Below are 15,416 nucleotides of genomic sequence, written 5' to 3' on the forward strand. Positions count from 1 at the left end.
CCTCGATTGTAAAAGCCCGCAGTAGAGACATGAAACTTTCACGGCATAAATGCATAAGTTCAGTCATCATAGCAATGCAATTTGAAATTCCCACTGAACCATTTGGGTCGAATAAAAAATAGGAGGCACTACTTTTGGAAACTCCATCGTAGTTTTACACACACACACACACATATATATATATATATATATATATATATATATATATTTTGTGTACAGAAAGTTGTTAGTTGAGACAGGTCATTGGTACCGTCGGTTTCAAGCCCGATAATAAGGCCCGTTTAAGGTATCCTTATCGAGCTCTCTTCAGCCAATATTCGTCTATCTTATAACCGGAAGTGTGAAGTATATATACCTCGCGAATCCACGTTCAAATCTCGTTTTGTTTAATCCCCCCCCCCCTTTTTTTTTTTTTTTTTTTATCTATCTATATATATATCTATATCTATATATATATATATATATATATATATATATATATATATATCGGGTAATGTAATACCTAATTTTCAACTTTGAATTATTTAAATTTAAGATCTAATTTCGAAAAAATGTTTTTTTTTTTATATGAATCGATTTTAATTTGAACCCCATTTAATTTTAAAATCTCTTTCCTTATGTATAAAAACTTTAAAATCTGTATTGGTATCGGTTAAAAACTTAAAAATTCGTTTAATTATATCGAACATTTAAAAATTTCCAAAAATACGTTTAAAGTTTTAAAAAATATATTTTTAATTATATCGAATCACGTTTAAAAATTTCGAAATACGTTTAAAAATTATTTTCTAAAAACCCAAATCTTTCAAGGTTGGGAAGTGAGTATTTATCTATCCTAAGTGATTTCCCTAGTTTATTAACATTATTATATTTTTCTATAGTTTTAAATTCGAAATAGATTATAAATTACATTTATAAAATATAATTTTTTTTTTTTTTTTTATATATATATATATATATGACATTAATTAAAAATCTATAATATAATTGCGATTAAAATCCAAGTTTACCGACTAATTATTATGTTTTCTTAGCCTTCTAGACAAACATTTTCCAAGAACACATAGACTACATAAACTTTTTAATAGAAACACGGTGAAAGTTAGTTACTCGACAGCTCCATCAATAAAGTCGATAATATCCAAAGAACCAAAAAAGATAGATAACGCAGGCTGCTCTTGCAGGACCAAAAATAGCTGTCCATTGGAGGGTAATTGTAAAGCTGAATCCCTTGTCTATGAGGCCACAGTAACGGAACAATCCACAAATATACCGGAAATATATATAGGTATGACAAAAGGCCAATTTAAACAAAGATATTATGCACATATGAGCTCCTTTAGAGCTAAAACAAGGATGAATACAGCATTAGCTACCCGCGTGTGGGAGCTTAAAGAAAAAAATACACCCTTTTCCATAAAATGGAGAAAAATAGAGCATAAACCAGCATACGTCCCGGAATTAAGTCAATGCTCACTCTGTAACGCAGAGAAATACTACATCCTCCGGTCCATTCATGACCCAAAAATAAAATGTTTAAATGTGAGGAGTGAAGCTTTGAAAAGTTGCATACATAGAAGGAAGGGTCTCCTAATAAATTGGATCAATGAAAAGAACAACACTTAGATGTTGTTTTTATATATATATATATATATATAAGGAAAAAAATTGTAAATACATAAATAATTAGTCGGTAAACTTGGATTTTAATCGCAATTATATTATAGATTTTTAATTAATGTCATATATATATATATATAAAAAAAAAAAAAAAATTATATTTTATAAATGTAATTTATAATCTATTTCGAATTTAAAACTATAGAAAAATATAATAATGTTAATAAACTAGGGAAATCACTTAGGATAGATAAATACTCACTTCCCAACCTTGAAAGATTTGGGTTTTTAGAAAATAATTTTTAAACGTATTTCGAAATTTTTAAACGTGATTCGATATAATTAAAAATATATTTTTTTAAACTTTAAACGTATTTTTGGAAATTTTTAAATGTTCGATATAATTAAACGAATTTTTAAGTTTTTAACCGATACCAATACAGATTTTAAAGTTTTTATACATAAGGAAAGAGATTTTAAAATTAAATGGGGTTCAAATTAAAATCGATTCATATAAAAAAAAAAACATTTTTTCGAAATTAGATCTTAAATTTAAATAATTCAAAGTTGAAAATTAGGTATTACATTACCCGATATATATATATATATATATATATATATATATATATATATATATATATATATATATATATATAGATATAGATATATATATAGATAGATAAAAAAAAAAAAAAAAAAAGGGGGGGATTAAACAAAACGAGATTTGAACGTGGATTCGCGAGGTATATATACTTCACACTTCCGGTTATAAGATAGACGAATATTGGCTGAAGAGAGCTCGATAAGGATACCTTAAACGGGCCTTATTATCGGGCTTGAAACCGACGGTACCAATGACCTGTCTCAACTAACAACTTTCTGTACACAAAATATAAGTACGCTCTTAAAATTTGGATTTTCCTTTTAATTGAGCACTCTGCTGGAATTCTTTTTCCAAAAAAACTAATCATATATATATATATATATATATATATATATATATTTAGTAGAAATGGTAATTGATAAAAACCTGAAGAAAGTGCTCAATACTTTTGTAGAGCAAATATGCGTTTTATTTTTTATTATTATTTTTTTTATTACCGTTTTTTTTCTGTTTAGTTACATTATTGTTTCAGCTACGCGACCGTTTTTGGCCGTTATGTAGCCTCCTCAGACTTTACAGAAAAGTTTGATTATGGTGGAATGAAAGAATGAATGATGTCAGGGGAGGGGTGCGAGAAAAGTGGAAAAGAGAAAAAAAACGGATAAAAAATAAAATATATATATATATATAACTGACTTTGAAGACTAACATTTTCCCGATTTAAATAATGTAATCCAAAAACTCAATGGGTGACCCAACAGGTCATATATATTTTTCTTCACGTATATATATAGAAAGAGAAAGATAGAGAAATAATAAATATTTTTTTTTTTCTTAGAAAGGAGTCTCTTCGGACACCTAAATCCTCAAGCTAAAATATTTTATCTCTAATTTGTGTGAAGTTATAAGCAAAATCATAACAGAATTAAAATTACTCTATATTTTTTATTCTTTTTCACTCCAAACAAGGCATATTGCCACTTCACGAGGTTGTCTCCTCAGCAACCGAGAAGGCTAACATGCTTGCCAGTCGGTTTGCCTCAAACTCCACACTGGACCCTTCCAACCACCCCCTACCTGACTTTCCTATGCAGACAGATACCACGCTAGACGATCTGAAAATCACCCCTGCTCAGGTGCATGCTATCATAAAAAACCTTGACACTTCAAAAGCATGTGGACCCGATCTCATCCCAGCTGTGCTATTAAAAAAATGCTCAGCCGAAGTAGCTCCAGTTCTCTCTAAACTCTACAACAAATGCCTTAATGAAGCTTGCTTTCCAGGCTGTTCGAAAACTGCTCCTGTGGTACCAGTATTCAAGAATTCTGGCGAAAGGACTGACCCATCAAATTATCGCCCCATTAGCCTCCTCCCACTTTTTGCTAAAATATTTGAGACCTTAATCAACCATGCTCTAGTCCATCACCTTACAGATGCTAAACTTCTGATTGACCAACAATATGAATTTAGACAAGCCCGTTCCATAGCAGACATCCTCACTGTAATCTCTGAAGTATATACCATTCACTGGACAAAGCGGGGGAGGGCAGAGCAGTAGCTCTAGATATATCTAAGGCTTTTGACAGGGTATGGCATGAGGGTCTCCTCAGAAAAATTAAATCATACGGTATCACTGGTAGAATACTTAGCATAATTAAATCTTTCTTAGATAAGAGAAAAATCCAGGTTGTCCTCGACGGTCGTACATCTAAACAATATGATATAAATGCGGGAGTGCCCCAGGGGTCTATCCTTGGACCTCTATTGTTCCTGATATTCATAAATAACCTCCCCGACAAAATTGCCTCTGAGATGGGTATATATGCTGATGACACTACACTCTATAACAGGCATGACAGAAAGACGAATGAACACATTTCTAAAGAAATGGGAGAAACACTAGAGGAAGAACTCCAATCAGTAGTGAAATGGGGTCAAAAATGGTTGGTCACGTTCAATGCCGCCAAAACTAAACTGGTTTCATTCAATAATTACAAGAAACCCTCTCTACCACCTATAGCAATGGCCAACGACTCTTTATCTGAGAGTACATCTTTCAAACTCCTTGGCTTAACGTTCACAAGAAACATGAGCTGAAACAATTACATTGAAGGCATTGCCAGGACCGCTGCAAGAAAGGTGGGCTCTCTCTACCGTGCTAGACAACTACTAACACCCGAAAGTATCCTGTACCTCTATAAGGCCACCATTCGCCCATGTATGGAGTACTGCTGTCACATTTGGGCTGGTGCATCTGCTACTAGTCTCTCGCTCCTTGACAAGGTTCAAAAGAGAGTCGCAAACCTAATAGGCCCTGAACTGGCATCTAAGCTTCAGCCTCTGTCCCATCGACGAAATGTTTCATCCCTCTGCCTTTTTTACAAGTATTTTAGTGGTGAATGCTCTGACGAACTGCAATCACTTGTGCCCCACGACGTGAGCACCCTCGACAAACCCGACAGGCTGCTAAATCCCACCCCCAAACTGTAGAGATCCCTAGATGTAAAAGATCTTTCTACTCCAATAGTTTCTTCCCCAGAACCGCTAGACTTTGGAAATCCATTCCAGGTCCCTGCTTCCCCAATAGTACTGATGTGCAGAAGTTCAAGTGTAACGTGAATCGACATCTTGCTGCCCAAATCCCTACATAGTACCCCAGTAGTTGTTGCCCCTGATAGTAGCCCCCTACACCAAAGTGGCAATTTGCCTTGTTTGGAGTGAAAATGTAATTAAAAAACCAAAAAAAAACTTGGAATGTAAGGGGTTACAATTTGGGATCATATCTAACAGGGAATTGTAGGAAGTTCAGAAGCGAGATGTCTGTTCATATTGTATTTTAATTTCTGCAGGTTAATGCAATCATGGAAACAGGAAACGAGGAAAAAAATTCAAAGTCTAGCAATCTGAAGAAAGAAACTATTAGAATAGAAGGCTTTTCGGTATCTAAGGAACTCAACGGTGAAAGGGTGGAATTTTGCTGTTTGTCAGTCAAGAGTATGTATGTCGAGAGGACACAAGTGCTGTGACTTCATCAAAGTACATTCTATTAAGGTACAGGGTGTCCAAAAAGTCACTGAAGGGTTTTGAACTTAAATAGATTCTTTATTTTTGATGATATCTTTCTATAACACAATCTGAGACATTGGGAAAATCTTTGTTAAAAAAAATGTAAAATTCAAACAATCTCTATTCATGAAAAAATAATAAGCTTCGCATATTTGTGCTTTTTCCAAAACATTATTCCTGACAGATTGCAGAATCTCTGGATAGCGATTTAACTCCCTTATTTCGTTCCTGATGTTTTCCTTTAATTCTTGCAGGGTTTGGGGTTTGTCGTTTCGAGGTCTGCCAGCTCGTGGAACGAAATAAGGGAGTTAAATCACAATCCAGAGATTCTGCAATCTGTCAGGAATAATGTTTGGAAAGAGGAACAAATATGCTGAAAATGGGCAACGTTTAAAAGACATTATTTTTCATGAATAAAGAGTGTTTGAATTTGGCATTTTTTTTTTTTAATTTCCCAATATCTTAGTCGGATTGTGTTGAAATTACAGAAAGATATTATCAAAAAATATAGAATCTATTTAAGTTCAAAACCTTTCAGTGACTTTTTGGACACCCTGTAGTAAAATAGATACAGGGATGATGCACCATTTGCAATGATAGGGTAGAGGTTGAAGCATGGCCAACAGTACAGACAGAACCTATTAGATTTGAGACTCCTTTTTGGACCCTATCAAAGAATGAGAAACTAGTAGTAAATGCACCAGTCCAAATGTGTCAACAATTCTCCACGCATGAGTGAATTGTGACTTTGTAAAAATATAGGATACTCTCTAGTGTAAATAATTTAATAGCACGGTAGAGGGAGCTTGTAAGTTTCAGTTTCTTTTGTTTTTTGTTTAGCTCAATTTTTGATTTCTTTGGAAATATTTTCGTGTCCTTGCAATTATTAAATGGTTCAATGGAGTGTCAGCCGTGAACGACCATTTCAGCCAAAGTTATTAGTCACTTCTTGAGTAATTTTAGAGGAGGTACATATCTAGTTGGTAAAAGAGGGTTGTTTGTAATATCAAGAACGAAAAAAAAAATGGTAATAAGAAAAAGAAGGAGAAAGTGAAAGAGATGAAGAAGAGGAGAGGAAAAGAATAGAAAAAGAAAAAAGTGAAATAAAAAAAAAGAAAGAACAAAAATGTTATAAAGATAAAAAATGAAGCTTCAAGCTATATATATATATATATATATATATATATATATATATATATATATATATATATATATATATATATATATATGAAGAATGTCTGCGCGCTTATAACAGAAATGGACACGTGATCCTACTACCAAAATAGTAAACGGGCAACCCGAAATATAATCTTAGAACATCTTTCTCTCTGCACCCCCTCTGTCTCACAGTCTATTTCCCCAAGCCTCGCTACCCGCGGGTGCGTCTCGAAGTGAGGAGGGGCGCCTACACTGTTCTAAACCAAAGTGATTTTGTTTTACTTCTTTCATCCAAAGGTAAGACAAGCATTCCTTTTGGTTTTTTGGCACAATTTTTCACTACTTGTGTTTTAGTTATTTATTAATTTACTAATTTTAATTCCATTCCATAAATTCTGTTGTGTGTGTGGGGGGGGAAGAAAAAAAAGAAAAAAGAAAGAAAAAGGTTAAATTTCAGGTGTTAAATTTTTATTTTTTATTTATTTTTTTTAACGCAAATCCTGTTCTTCGCCTAAGGTTACCAAACGAACTTACGAGAGGAAAAAAAAAAAAAAAAAAAAAAAACAGTACATAAAGAAAAGAAAGATATATTTGACTTGAAAAGAATAAAATATTTTGTCCGGGTTGTGTATTTAAAAGATTTCCCCCCACTCACCTGGTTTAAACAAAAAGAAAACTGATAAGTTTTATCCCCCCCCCCACCTACACTCCGTATTCAGTTTCTCTGTGTTTCTGCAATAAGTCTTTTTATGGTAAAAATCACATTTATCCATTTTTTCCTTACTATATTATTCTTATTAGTTTCCAACGAACCTCTTTTGAGAGTTTACTATTTGGCCATTGATATATATATATATATATATATATATATATATATATATATATATATATATATATATATATATATATATATAGTCGTCCACATACAGTACTGTTTCGCTGTATCGCAGCTCATCAGTGCGGCTAGACTAGCAACTACCTCAAGCCAAGATTGAAACTCGACCGCCGAGGCGACAGTCAGCGCTCCTCACTATATATATATATATATATATATATGTTTTAAAAATATAATACACACACACTTTTTCGCTCCAAACAAGGCACATTGCAACGTAACGGCCTACTATTTGCGATCGTGTCTAACAGGAGATAGATTAGTACAGACAGGAAAGTAGGAAACCGGGAGGGAATTCCAAAGTCTAGCAGTCCGAGGAAAGAATTATTTTTTTACTTAATTTTGAATGATTTTATCTTTTTTTTTTTATCAAGAGTTATCTATGTGACCATTTAAAAATAAATAAATAAAATGATACTGAAAAATGTATAACAAGTTACAAAAAACAAAAAAACAAAAATACGTTGGAATCTGCATTGAACATGTAGATTTTAACCAGTTCGATTCTATTTCTAGAATCAGTTACTTACAAAAGCGACCACGTGACAGTTACCAGCATCCAACAAACATAGTGAAAGTAGGATTATGAAAACAACAGGATCTGAACGTGGCACTTCTGTTCCCGGTTCTGTGCAGTTCTAGGAGATCCATCCTCCCAGGCTTTGCCTTCTCTTTTTGAGAAGGGATTAGTTTATTGCTAATCACCTCGGGTACCTCTGCTTGGGAATGCTTGTGGGTCTGCACAGGTCTCGTTTTCAACGTAAATTCATTGTAAAATGAGCCCCAACTTAGAAGCTGTAAAGATTTTCGAACCTAATGCATTGTAATAGGATCCCTCTACTTCCAAATCAAAATTGCAGTCGTCAACAGTTATAAATAATGACTTCTTTTCTCTCTCATAGAAATTTCCCTGTTACGTTATTTGCTAACATGCTAACCACTCAGCTTGCATTTATTTCATCAACCCCAAGATCTACTTCAATCCTTTTGGGAATCACCGTCAATCACCAGAGAGATGCTTGAAAGCATCAAGGAAAGACGCTCCAATTCTCTTTCCTGTCTTTGTCCACTGGACGCCCATACACCGACTCTCTTTGCTTTAAGATAGTTGCTCACAGACTTTTGGCAACACAATGAACTTTCTAACTCCTCATTTTTTCACTCAGACACAGTCCAACTTTCTTCAAGCTACACCAACGGTACAGATAATTGAATAAACAATTTTATTATAATAACAGTGGCGACGAGTAGCATTTATTTCCCTCCCATTGCAGGTAGATTAGATGCTAACGTCAGAAAGTGGGACTGAAAAGACAGCAACTCCAAGGAGGAGTACTCTGACTTGCAAAAAATGCTTGGCATTCCCGGAAGGGGTGCCTCAGGTGATTAGCAATAAACTAAAGGAAAAGCAAAGCCTGGGAAAGTGGACCTCCTAGAACTGCACAGAACCAGCAATATGCTGCAATCAACAGGGAAAATGTCACAAGAATAGTCTAGACTGTTGATTTTGGTGCCGAGGTGAAAACGCTAGGGACCGAGGCAGTTGATATGATTAAAAGCATAAAAATAAATCGCCTTTCTTTCATGTTATAAGGAATTAACAAACGACGGCTCAAACCTGCAGTTTTCTTAAAGGTATGCAAGTTAATTATTTTCTATTGCAATTTTTTTTCATATAGATAAAGCATGTCCCATCTTCAGAACACGTTGTCACAAGATTGCTTCCCTATCGGCTGCAACATGGTCATCTTTAAATCAATAAACACTTGTTATAAACCGTCCTCATAAGTCATCAAATTTTATTCATTCCATTCACAATTCCCTCATAATATTTACCATTCAACTGAAAATCCATTTCATTAAGCATTATCCTCTAGTGCAGAGGTTTCCCAAACTTCAGGGCACTATGGAGCCTCTGAGCAGGGCAAAGGGTTTTTCACTGAGCACTAACAAGATAATTTCTAAAATAAATATGAAAAACATTAATTTCAAATTTTAACTTATACTTGTTAATTAGTTGTTCCTGTGTGTTTTTACAACCATTTTTTTGTTTTTATTAATAAAAAAATTGTTGCATTTTTGTTAATTTTTTATTTTATTTACTTTTTCATGAACCATCCTAAAACTATTTACACCTGCAGTTACATATCATATCTCATTCCAGTAAAAAAGATCCAAAATTAAATGTTTGTAGTCATTTAATTTTTCCATATAAAGCATTTGGTCCTCTTTAAGGAAGGGCTTGTGAAACCTTTCAGCCTCACTCACGGAGCCTGAGGGCTCTATAGGGCCCATATTGGGAAACCCTGCTCTAGTGGCTTTTGACTTTGATAAATGGTAACTCATTAGCAAAAAAAAAAAAAATGTTCTGAAAGTCTCAAACTGATTGACATCTTTAACAGTTTACCATCTGTTTTACATGACGGCACACATTGGACTGCTTTTAGAAATAGACTTCTAAAGTGACCTATCTTCGGCCAGGTTCTTATTTATCCCTCTTTCTGTCAAATCCCACCTTATCACTTTCTTCCATGTTTTACTTTACCTTTCCATACCAACTGACCCTGCTACCTCAACTGTTATACATCTACTAACCCAAGCACTTTCATCCATTTTTCCAATATGAACAACCAAAGTTTTATATTCTGCACAAATATTCCTTTGAGGTCAGCAGATTTAAATTTGTTCTTAACACTCACATTAAATATCGATCGTATCCTTCTCATGCAACGCATGTCCTCAAATCTCACATTAAAATAAAGTAAAAAAAAAATGTTTCTTTTATTCATGGACACAAGGTTAACAGGTCGAAATTTGCATGGAGGAAAGAAAAACAATTGAAGCATAGTCCCCCGTGAGTGCACAGTGAACGAGGCATTAAAAAAAATGACTAAGTTCAGCATTTGCCCCCCCCCATTTACTTTTTACTTTAACGAACCAGCTTCTAACCCAACAGGTCAGCAGATGTGAGAAAAAAAACAAAAAAAACATGGAGTTTTGACAGTGACTCCCTATTTGTTTGTCTCCCCACAAGGACAAAGTTGGACACAAGGTTGGGTTTTAATGTAGGAAAAATCCAGCTCTCTACTCTAGATTGAGACAAAAACTGCCCCAGTTTAGAACGATTTTCCACACACTGACCGAGGACAGAAAATATGAAATGTACAGTTTCAGAACAAATACTGCACTTTGCTCCTACCCTAAAGGAGGCCAAAAAAAAAAAGTTTACAAATATTCCTGTTTAACAATTAATTTGAACACTCTAGAAAAGATGAAGAGTAAAGAAAACTCTGTTCTTGGCATTTTTGTACCTCATTTCTTCACGTGTCTCCTGAAGATGCTAAAGAGACAGACGAATTTATGCAAATAACTTTTATCATTGAGGGTTGGAAGGCTCTTACTAGCACTTTTTTTTATCCCCCCCCCTCACTCCATGATAAAATAAAATTATTCTTAATAAAAACGATTTATTCATGTATATATATTTATTAAAAACAAAAAACAAAAAAAAAACGTGAATCTTAAGTAGAACTACCATTAGAATGAATATGGTATTATGGCGATTAAAGATTCTAGCTAGGAAAATGTTACACAAATATTGGGTATAGGGACAAGAATGACCATAAATCCTTCCCCACACTTTTGAATGGCCTTGTGCCTAATTTAATTTATGATTATTTTATAATTATTGCAAATTTTTTCAAATGAATAATTTTGCAAAGTGTAGTATCTGTTCTGGTGCTATAGTCTATTCTATCCTCTGTTAGTGAAATAGAAATCCTTCTGGATTGAGGCAATTTTTCTTTTTGTTCTAAACAAGAGTGCCCCTTTTGGAGGAGCTGAATTTTCCCACATTAAAAATCGACCCTGTGTCTAACTTTGTCCTCATGGGGATCCAAGTAAATAGAAACTCTAATCATTAAAAGGTTTTTAGTTTTCTCCCACTGCAAGAACTTTGACACCAGGTCGGAAAGTGAGATTGAGAAGTCAGCGAGGAGAAGCACTCTAACCTACAAAAAAGTGCCTGGGCAGCCCCGTCGACATTCCCCAGTAAGGGCGTCTCGGACGATTAGTAATAAACTAACCCTTTCTCAAAGAGAGAAGGCAATGCCTGGGAGGGTGGACCTCCTAAAATTGCACAGAACTAAACTCCCACTACAAAATCAACAGCGATCGGATCATTGCAGGAATGGTCTAATCTATGTTGATTTTGGGGGCCCAGGATAAAAATCCCGAGCAGAGTTCATTAAAAGGAGCTGGATTCCCTCACATTAAAATAACGTTGTGTCACATCCTACCTGCATGGGGCATTTGGTAAAAAACAATTACAAGTTTTATTTTACCTTATAATTTTAATGTTACAGTTTGATAATTGATGTGATTTTACGATTGGGTTACATATTTATCAAGCCTGCAAGTTTGATGCAAAATTATTTACCTCCAGCTTCTTACTGCAGCAAGATGAGACATGATGTCAGTTTAGGGGTGGAGAGGGGGTCCAAAAGACAGACACTATGGACGGGTGAAAAATTTGATATATATATATTGAGTTTTGCAAAAAAAAAAAAAAAAAAAAAAAAAAAAAAAAAACGGACAGTTCTAATAGTATAAAAGGGAGGTAATTATTTCCTGAAAACTGAAAATCTTAGGCCAATTTAGCAAAACTTAATTTTTGCTAATTGTCTTTGAAAACTTTCTTCATTAATATTTAATTTTCTACCTCATCGTTTTTCATAATTTTTGGATATTTCCATTACTGCGACATGCCATTTCAGTAGATACCATTTGTTTCAGTTGAAATTTTTCAATTTTCAAATTTCCCTACAATAAGAAATAAGAATCTTCACAATGAAAGTTGTGGCTAATTTTTCAACATATTTTATATACAATAATAAATTAATGAAAGTTTTTAAGCTTTTTTTTTACCAAAATAATGAATTTTAAATGAAATTTTTAGCTTCATTTTAAGGATGAACAAATAAAAATTTTCCAAAATTTTGTTTAGTAAATAAATGCTATTTAAAGAAAACGATTTTGTGCAGAGATGGTATTGTAGTGAAATTGAGATGCAATTCGAACGAACGCCAAAATGTGATGGCTTGATTAGCCACCCTCTTTTTTTTCTGTTTCATTGGGATAGGTTCTTCTCTTTGCTTCCAAAAGCAAGTTAGAGTTTTCACAGGAACATTTTAACTCAAAATATTTTCAATCAATGAAAATCGTTTTAAACCCACAATGTAACAAGCTTAGAAACGTCTATAAAAGGATGGAAAAATCAAACAACAAAAAAGAGTTCTCCAGCCAATGCACCCAAAAGACCCAAGTCCCTCAGGGGTCAATCCTGGGCCCAACTCTCTTCCTGATCTACATCAATGACCTCCCTAAACACATACTTAAATCATTCGTTGACATCTATGCTGATGACACGACCATCTACGGCAACACATCAAAGGCTGTAAATCACAAAGTTCTTTCTGATTCTCTCTCCTCTGATCTCGAGCGCGTGGTTCAGTGGTGGAAGATGTGGCTGGTTACCTTTAATGCATCCAAAACCAAACTCCTATCCTTACATCATCAACGCTCTGATCCCCATCTGGCATCAATTGTGATGGATGACTCTCGTCTGGGTGAGACCCCATGTTTTGACAAACTTCTGGGTTTGACCTTTACTCCTGATCTTAAATAGAACACGTACATCAAGTCTGTTGCCAAGGTCGCTGGAAAGATGGTGGGATCCTTCTACCGCTCCAGAAGATATCTCACTACTGATGCAATTCTCTATCTATATAAAAGCCAAGTACGTCCAAGGATGGAATACTGTTGCCATATCTGGGCAGGAGCTGCTAAAAACAGCCTATCCTGCCTTGACCGAGTACAAAATAGACTTCATGGCTTAGTGGGGGATGCCCTTTTCTCTACCCTGCAACCTCTCTCCCACAGAAGAGACGTTGCGAGCCTATCCTTGTTTTATCGTTATTTCCATGGCAGGTGCTCATCTGAGCTCCAATCTCTGGTCCCCCCTCGCCAATCTTTCACAAAAAACACCCGTCTAGCTGAATCCACTGTGAAAAATTTCCCCCACTCTATATCTGTGCCTAAATCAAAACGCGGATTCCATGAACAAAGCTTCTTTCTTAGAACTGCACGCCTGTGGAACTCTGTTCCGTCTGCCTGCTTCCCACCGGACTACAACTTGGATGTGTTCAAGTCCAATGTTAACAAATTTCTAATGAACCGCCCCCTTAAGTAAACACTTCATCAAATCTCCACACTAACGTAATGTACTTGCAATAACCCTTATCCCTGAGTGGCTTCCGGGCCTTGATAAGTGGTGATCACTGTGTAAAAAAAAAAAAAAAAAAAAAAAAAAAAGCAGGGGTAGGTGAAGAAAGAATACTTCAAGGTGCCTTCAATAAGTTTCCAGACTTTTTTTTTTTTTTGTACAGGCATTTAAAATTGTTATAGACTCTTGAAAATTTAGTATGTTATTGCTATACATCTTATGAGATGACGGACAAATTTTTATAATTTCAGGTTCAAATAAAAAGCTACAACAGGAATTGAAATACACCCTAACAAAGCCTGATTATCACAGCAAATTTTCAAAATACAATCTGGACATGAGAACAGTTTAAAAGAACGATATGCAATAAAATTTTGTTTTAAATTTGGAAAAAATGCCACAAAAACGTATGAAATACTTCAGACTGTTTTTGGACCATCTTGCATGAATTGAGCATCAGTTTTTTAGTGGTATAAGAGATTCAAGAAAGGCAGGGAGTCTGTGAGGAATAATGAGAGGTGTGGGAGGAGTAGGAAAGTCAGAACACCAGAGTTGATTGGCCAAATAAAGAATTTCATGGATAAGGACTGTCATGTATCTATAGGGATAATAAGTGCAAAGTTTGATGTCAGTGTGGGAACTGTACACACAATTATTCGCAAAGAACTGAAGATGCGGAAGATTTGCATTAATGCACCAGTCCACAACTCCATCCTTGTCATAGACTATTTGACCAATATGGGTATAAAGACAGTTCCTCACCTTCCCTATCGTCCAGACTTTGCTCCCTATGACGTTTGGTTATTACGTAAGCTCAAAGAAAACCTTAGAAGCTGTTGTTATGAGGTAATTGAAGTGATGAAAGAGGCTGTGACGAGGGTCACTGACACACTCACACACGAGGACTTCCATGGCGCCTTCCAGAAGTTGTTGGAACACTACAACAAGTGCATTGCAGCCGGAGGAGATTACTTCAAAGGGGACTAGAGTTTATAGTGTGTACTATCCATAAAAGTGCCCATACGAAAAAAAGTCTGGAAACTTATTGAAGACACCTCGTATGTCTCATTTAGGAATGAATGTTCTGATCTAATGAAGAATTATTTGTTTATATTTATTTGAAAATGGAAAATCTCATAAAGAATGTGATGTTATCCAATCCTCTACAGTAACATGATATAAACTAGTTCCAAAGTTTTAGTAGTATGTAAAAAAATATTTTCATCCACAGGCACATGCTTTGTCGTCTCTATGACTCATGAGTCTGGCTAGAGTTTTGCTATATTATATAGATTTAGTTTATAAATGATATAAAGTTTCTAACTAGAATTTTTTATTTTCCAGTTTTAATTTTCCATCCATTGCTTTGCTTTATTGTTTGAAAAAAAAAAAAAAAAAATGAATAACTTAAGGTAAACTAATACACACGGTGCCATATTGTCTATTACTTACACATGCTTATTCAAGAAACATTTTTCTGCCAAAAACACAAGTTGAATAAACTTTCCCATATTTTGACTAAAAAAGACTTATGTTCTTGTAAACTTGTAGTTAAATGCTTTGTGATTTAATCATGTTTTTTTTTATTCATTTACAAAACTTTGTTCATGTTAAGTTAGCACTTGCTAGCAGGTGACCCTAATATTTGTTAAATGTTTCATTTATTTCCATTTTAATATGTTTGTATGTCCATTTAATATTCTTCATTTTCTTCTTTTGTTCTAAGATAACTTTCATAGACAATTTATATCCATTAGTGGTTCTTGACGATACACAAAAATGCTATCGC

At 34.4% G+C, this 15,416-nt stretch overlaps 1 protein-coding gene across 2 annotated transcripts in view; it reads left to right on the plus strand.

The window, feature by feature from the left end:
* The first annotated feature begins 6,567 nt into the window (after positions 1-6,567).
* The window catches only part of LOC145277566 (protein-lysine N-methyltransferase SMYD4-like), a 36,399-nt gene continuing 27,550 nt past the window's right edge, over positions 6,568-15,416 (plus strand). Inside the window, exon 1 of one of the 2 annotated variants that reach the window (XM_080129051.1) lies at positions 6,568-6,746. The gene's annotated coding sequence lies outside the window, so the exon portion shown is untranslated. Of the gene's footprint in view, positions 6,747-7,786; positions 8,980-15,416 lie in introns of those variants that run through there. The other variant, XM_080129052.1, reaches the window with a different exon arrangement.

The sequence above is a fragment of the Euprymna scolopes genome, chromosome 6, assembly GCF_053919585.1.
Source record: "Euprymna scolopes isolate OS-2025 chromosome 6, ASM5391958v1, whole genome shotgun sequence".
Lineage (NCBI taxonomy): Eukaryota > Metazoa > Mollusca > Cephalopoda > Sepiida > Sepiolidae > Euprymna > Euprymna scolopes.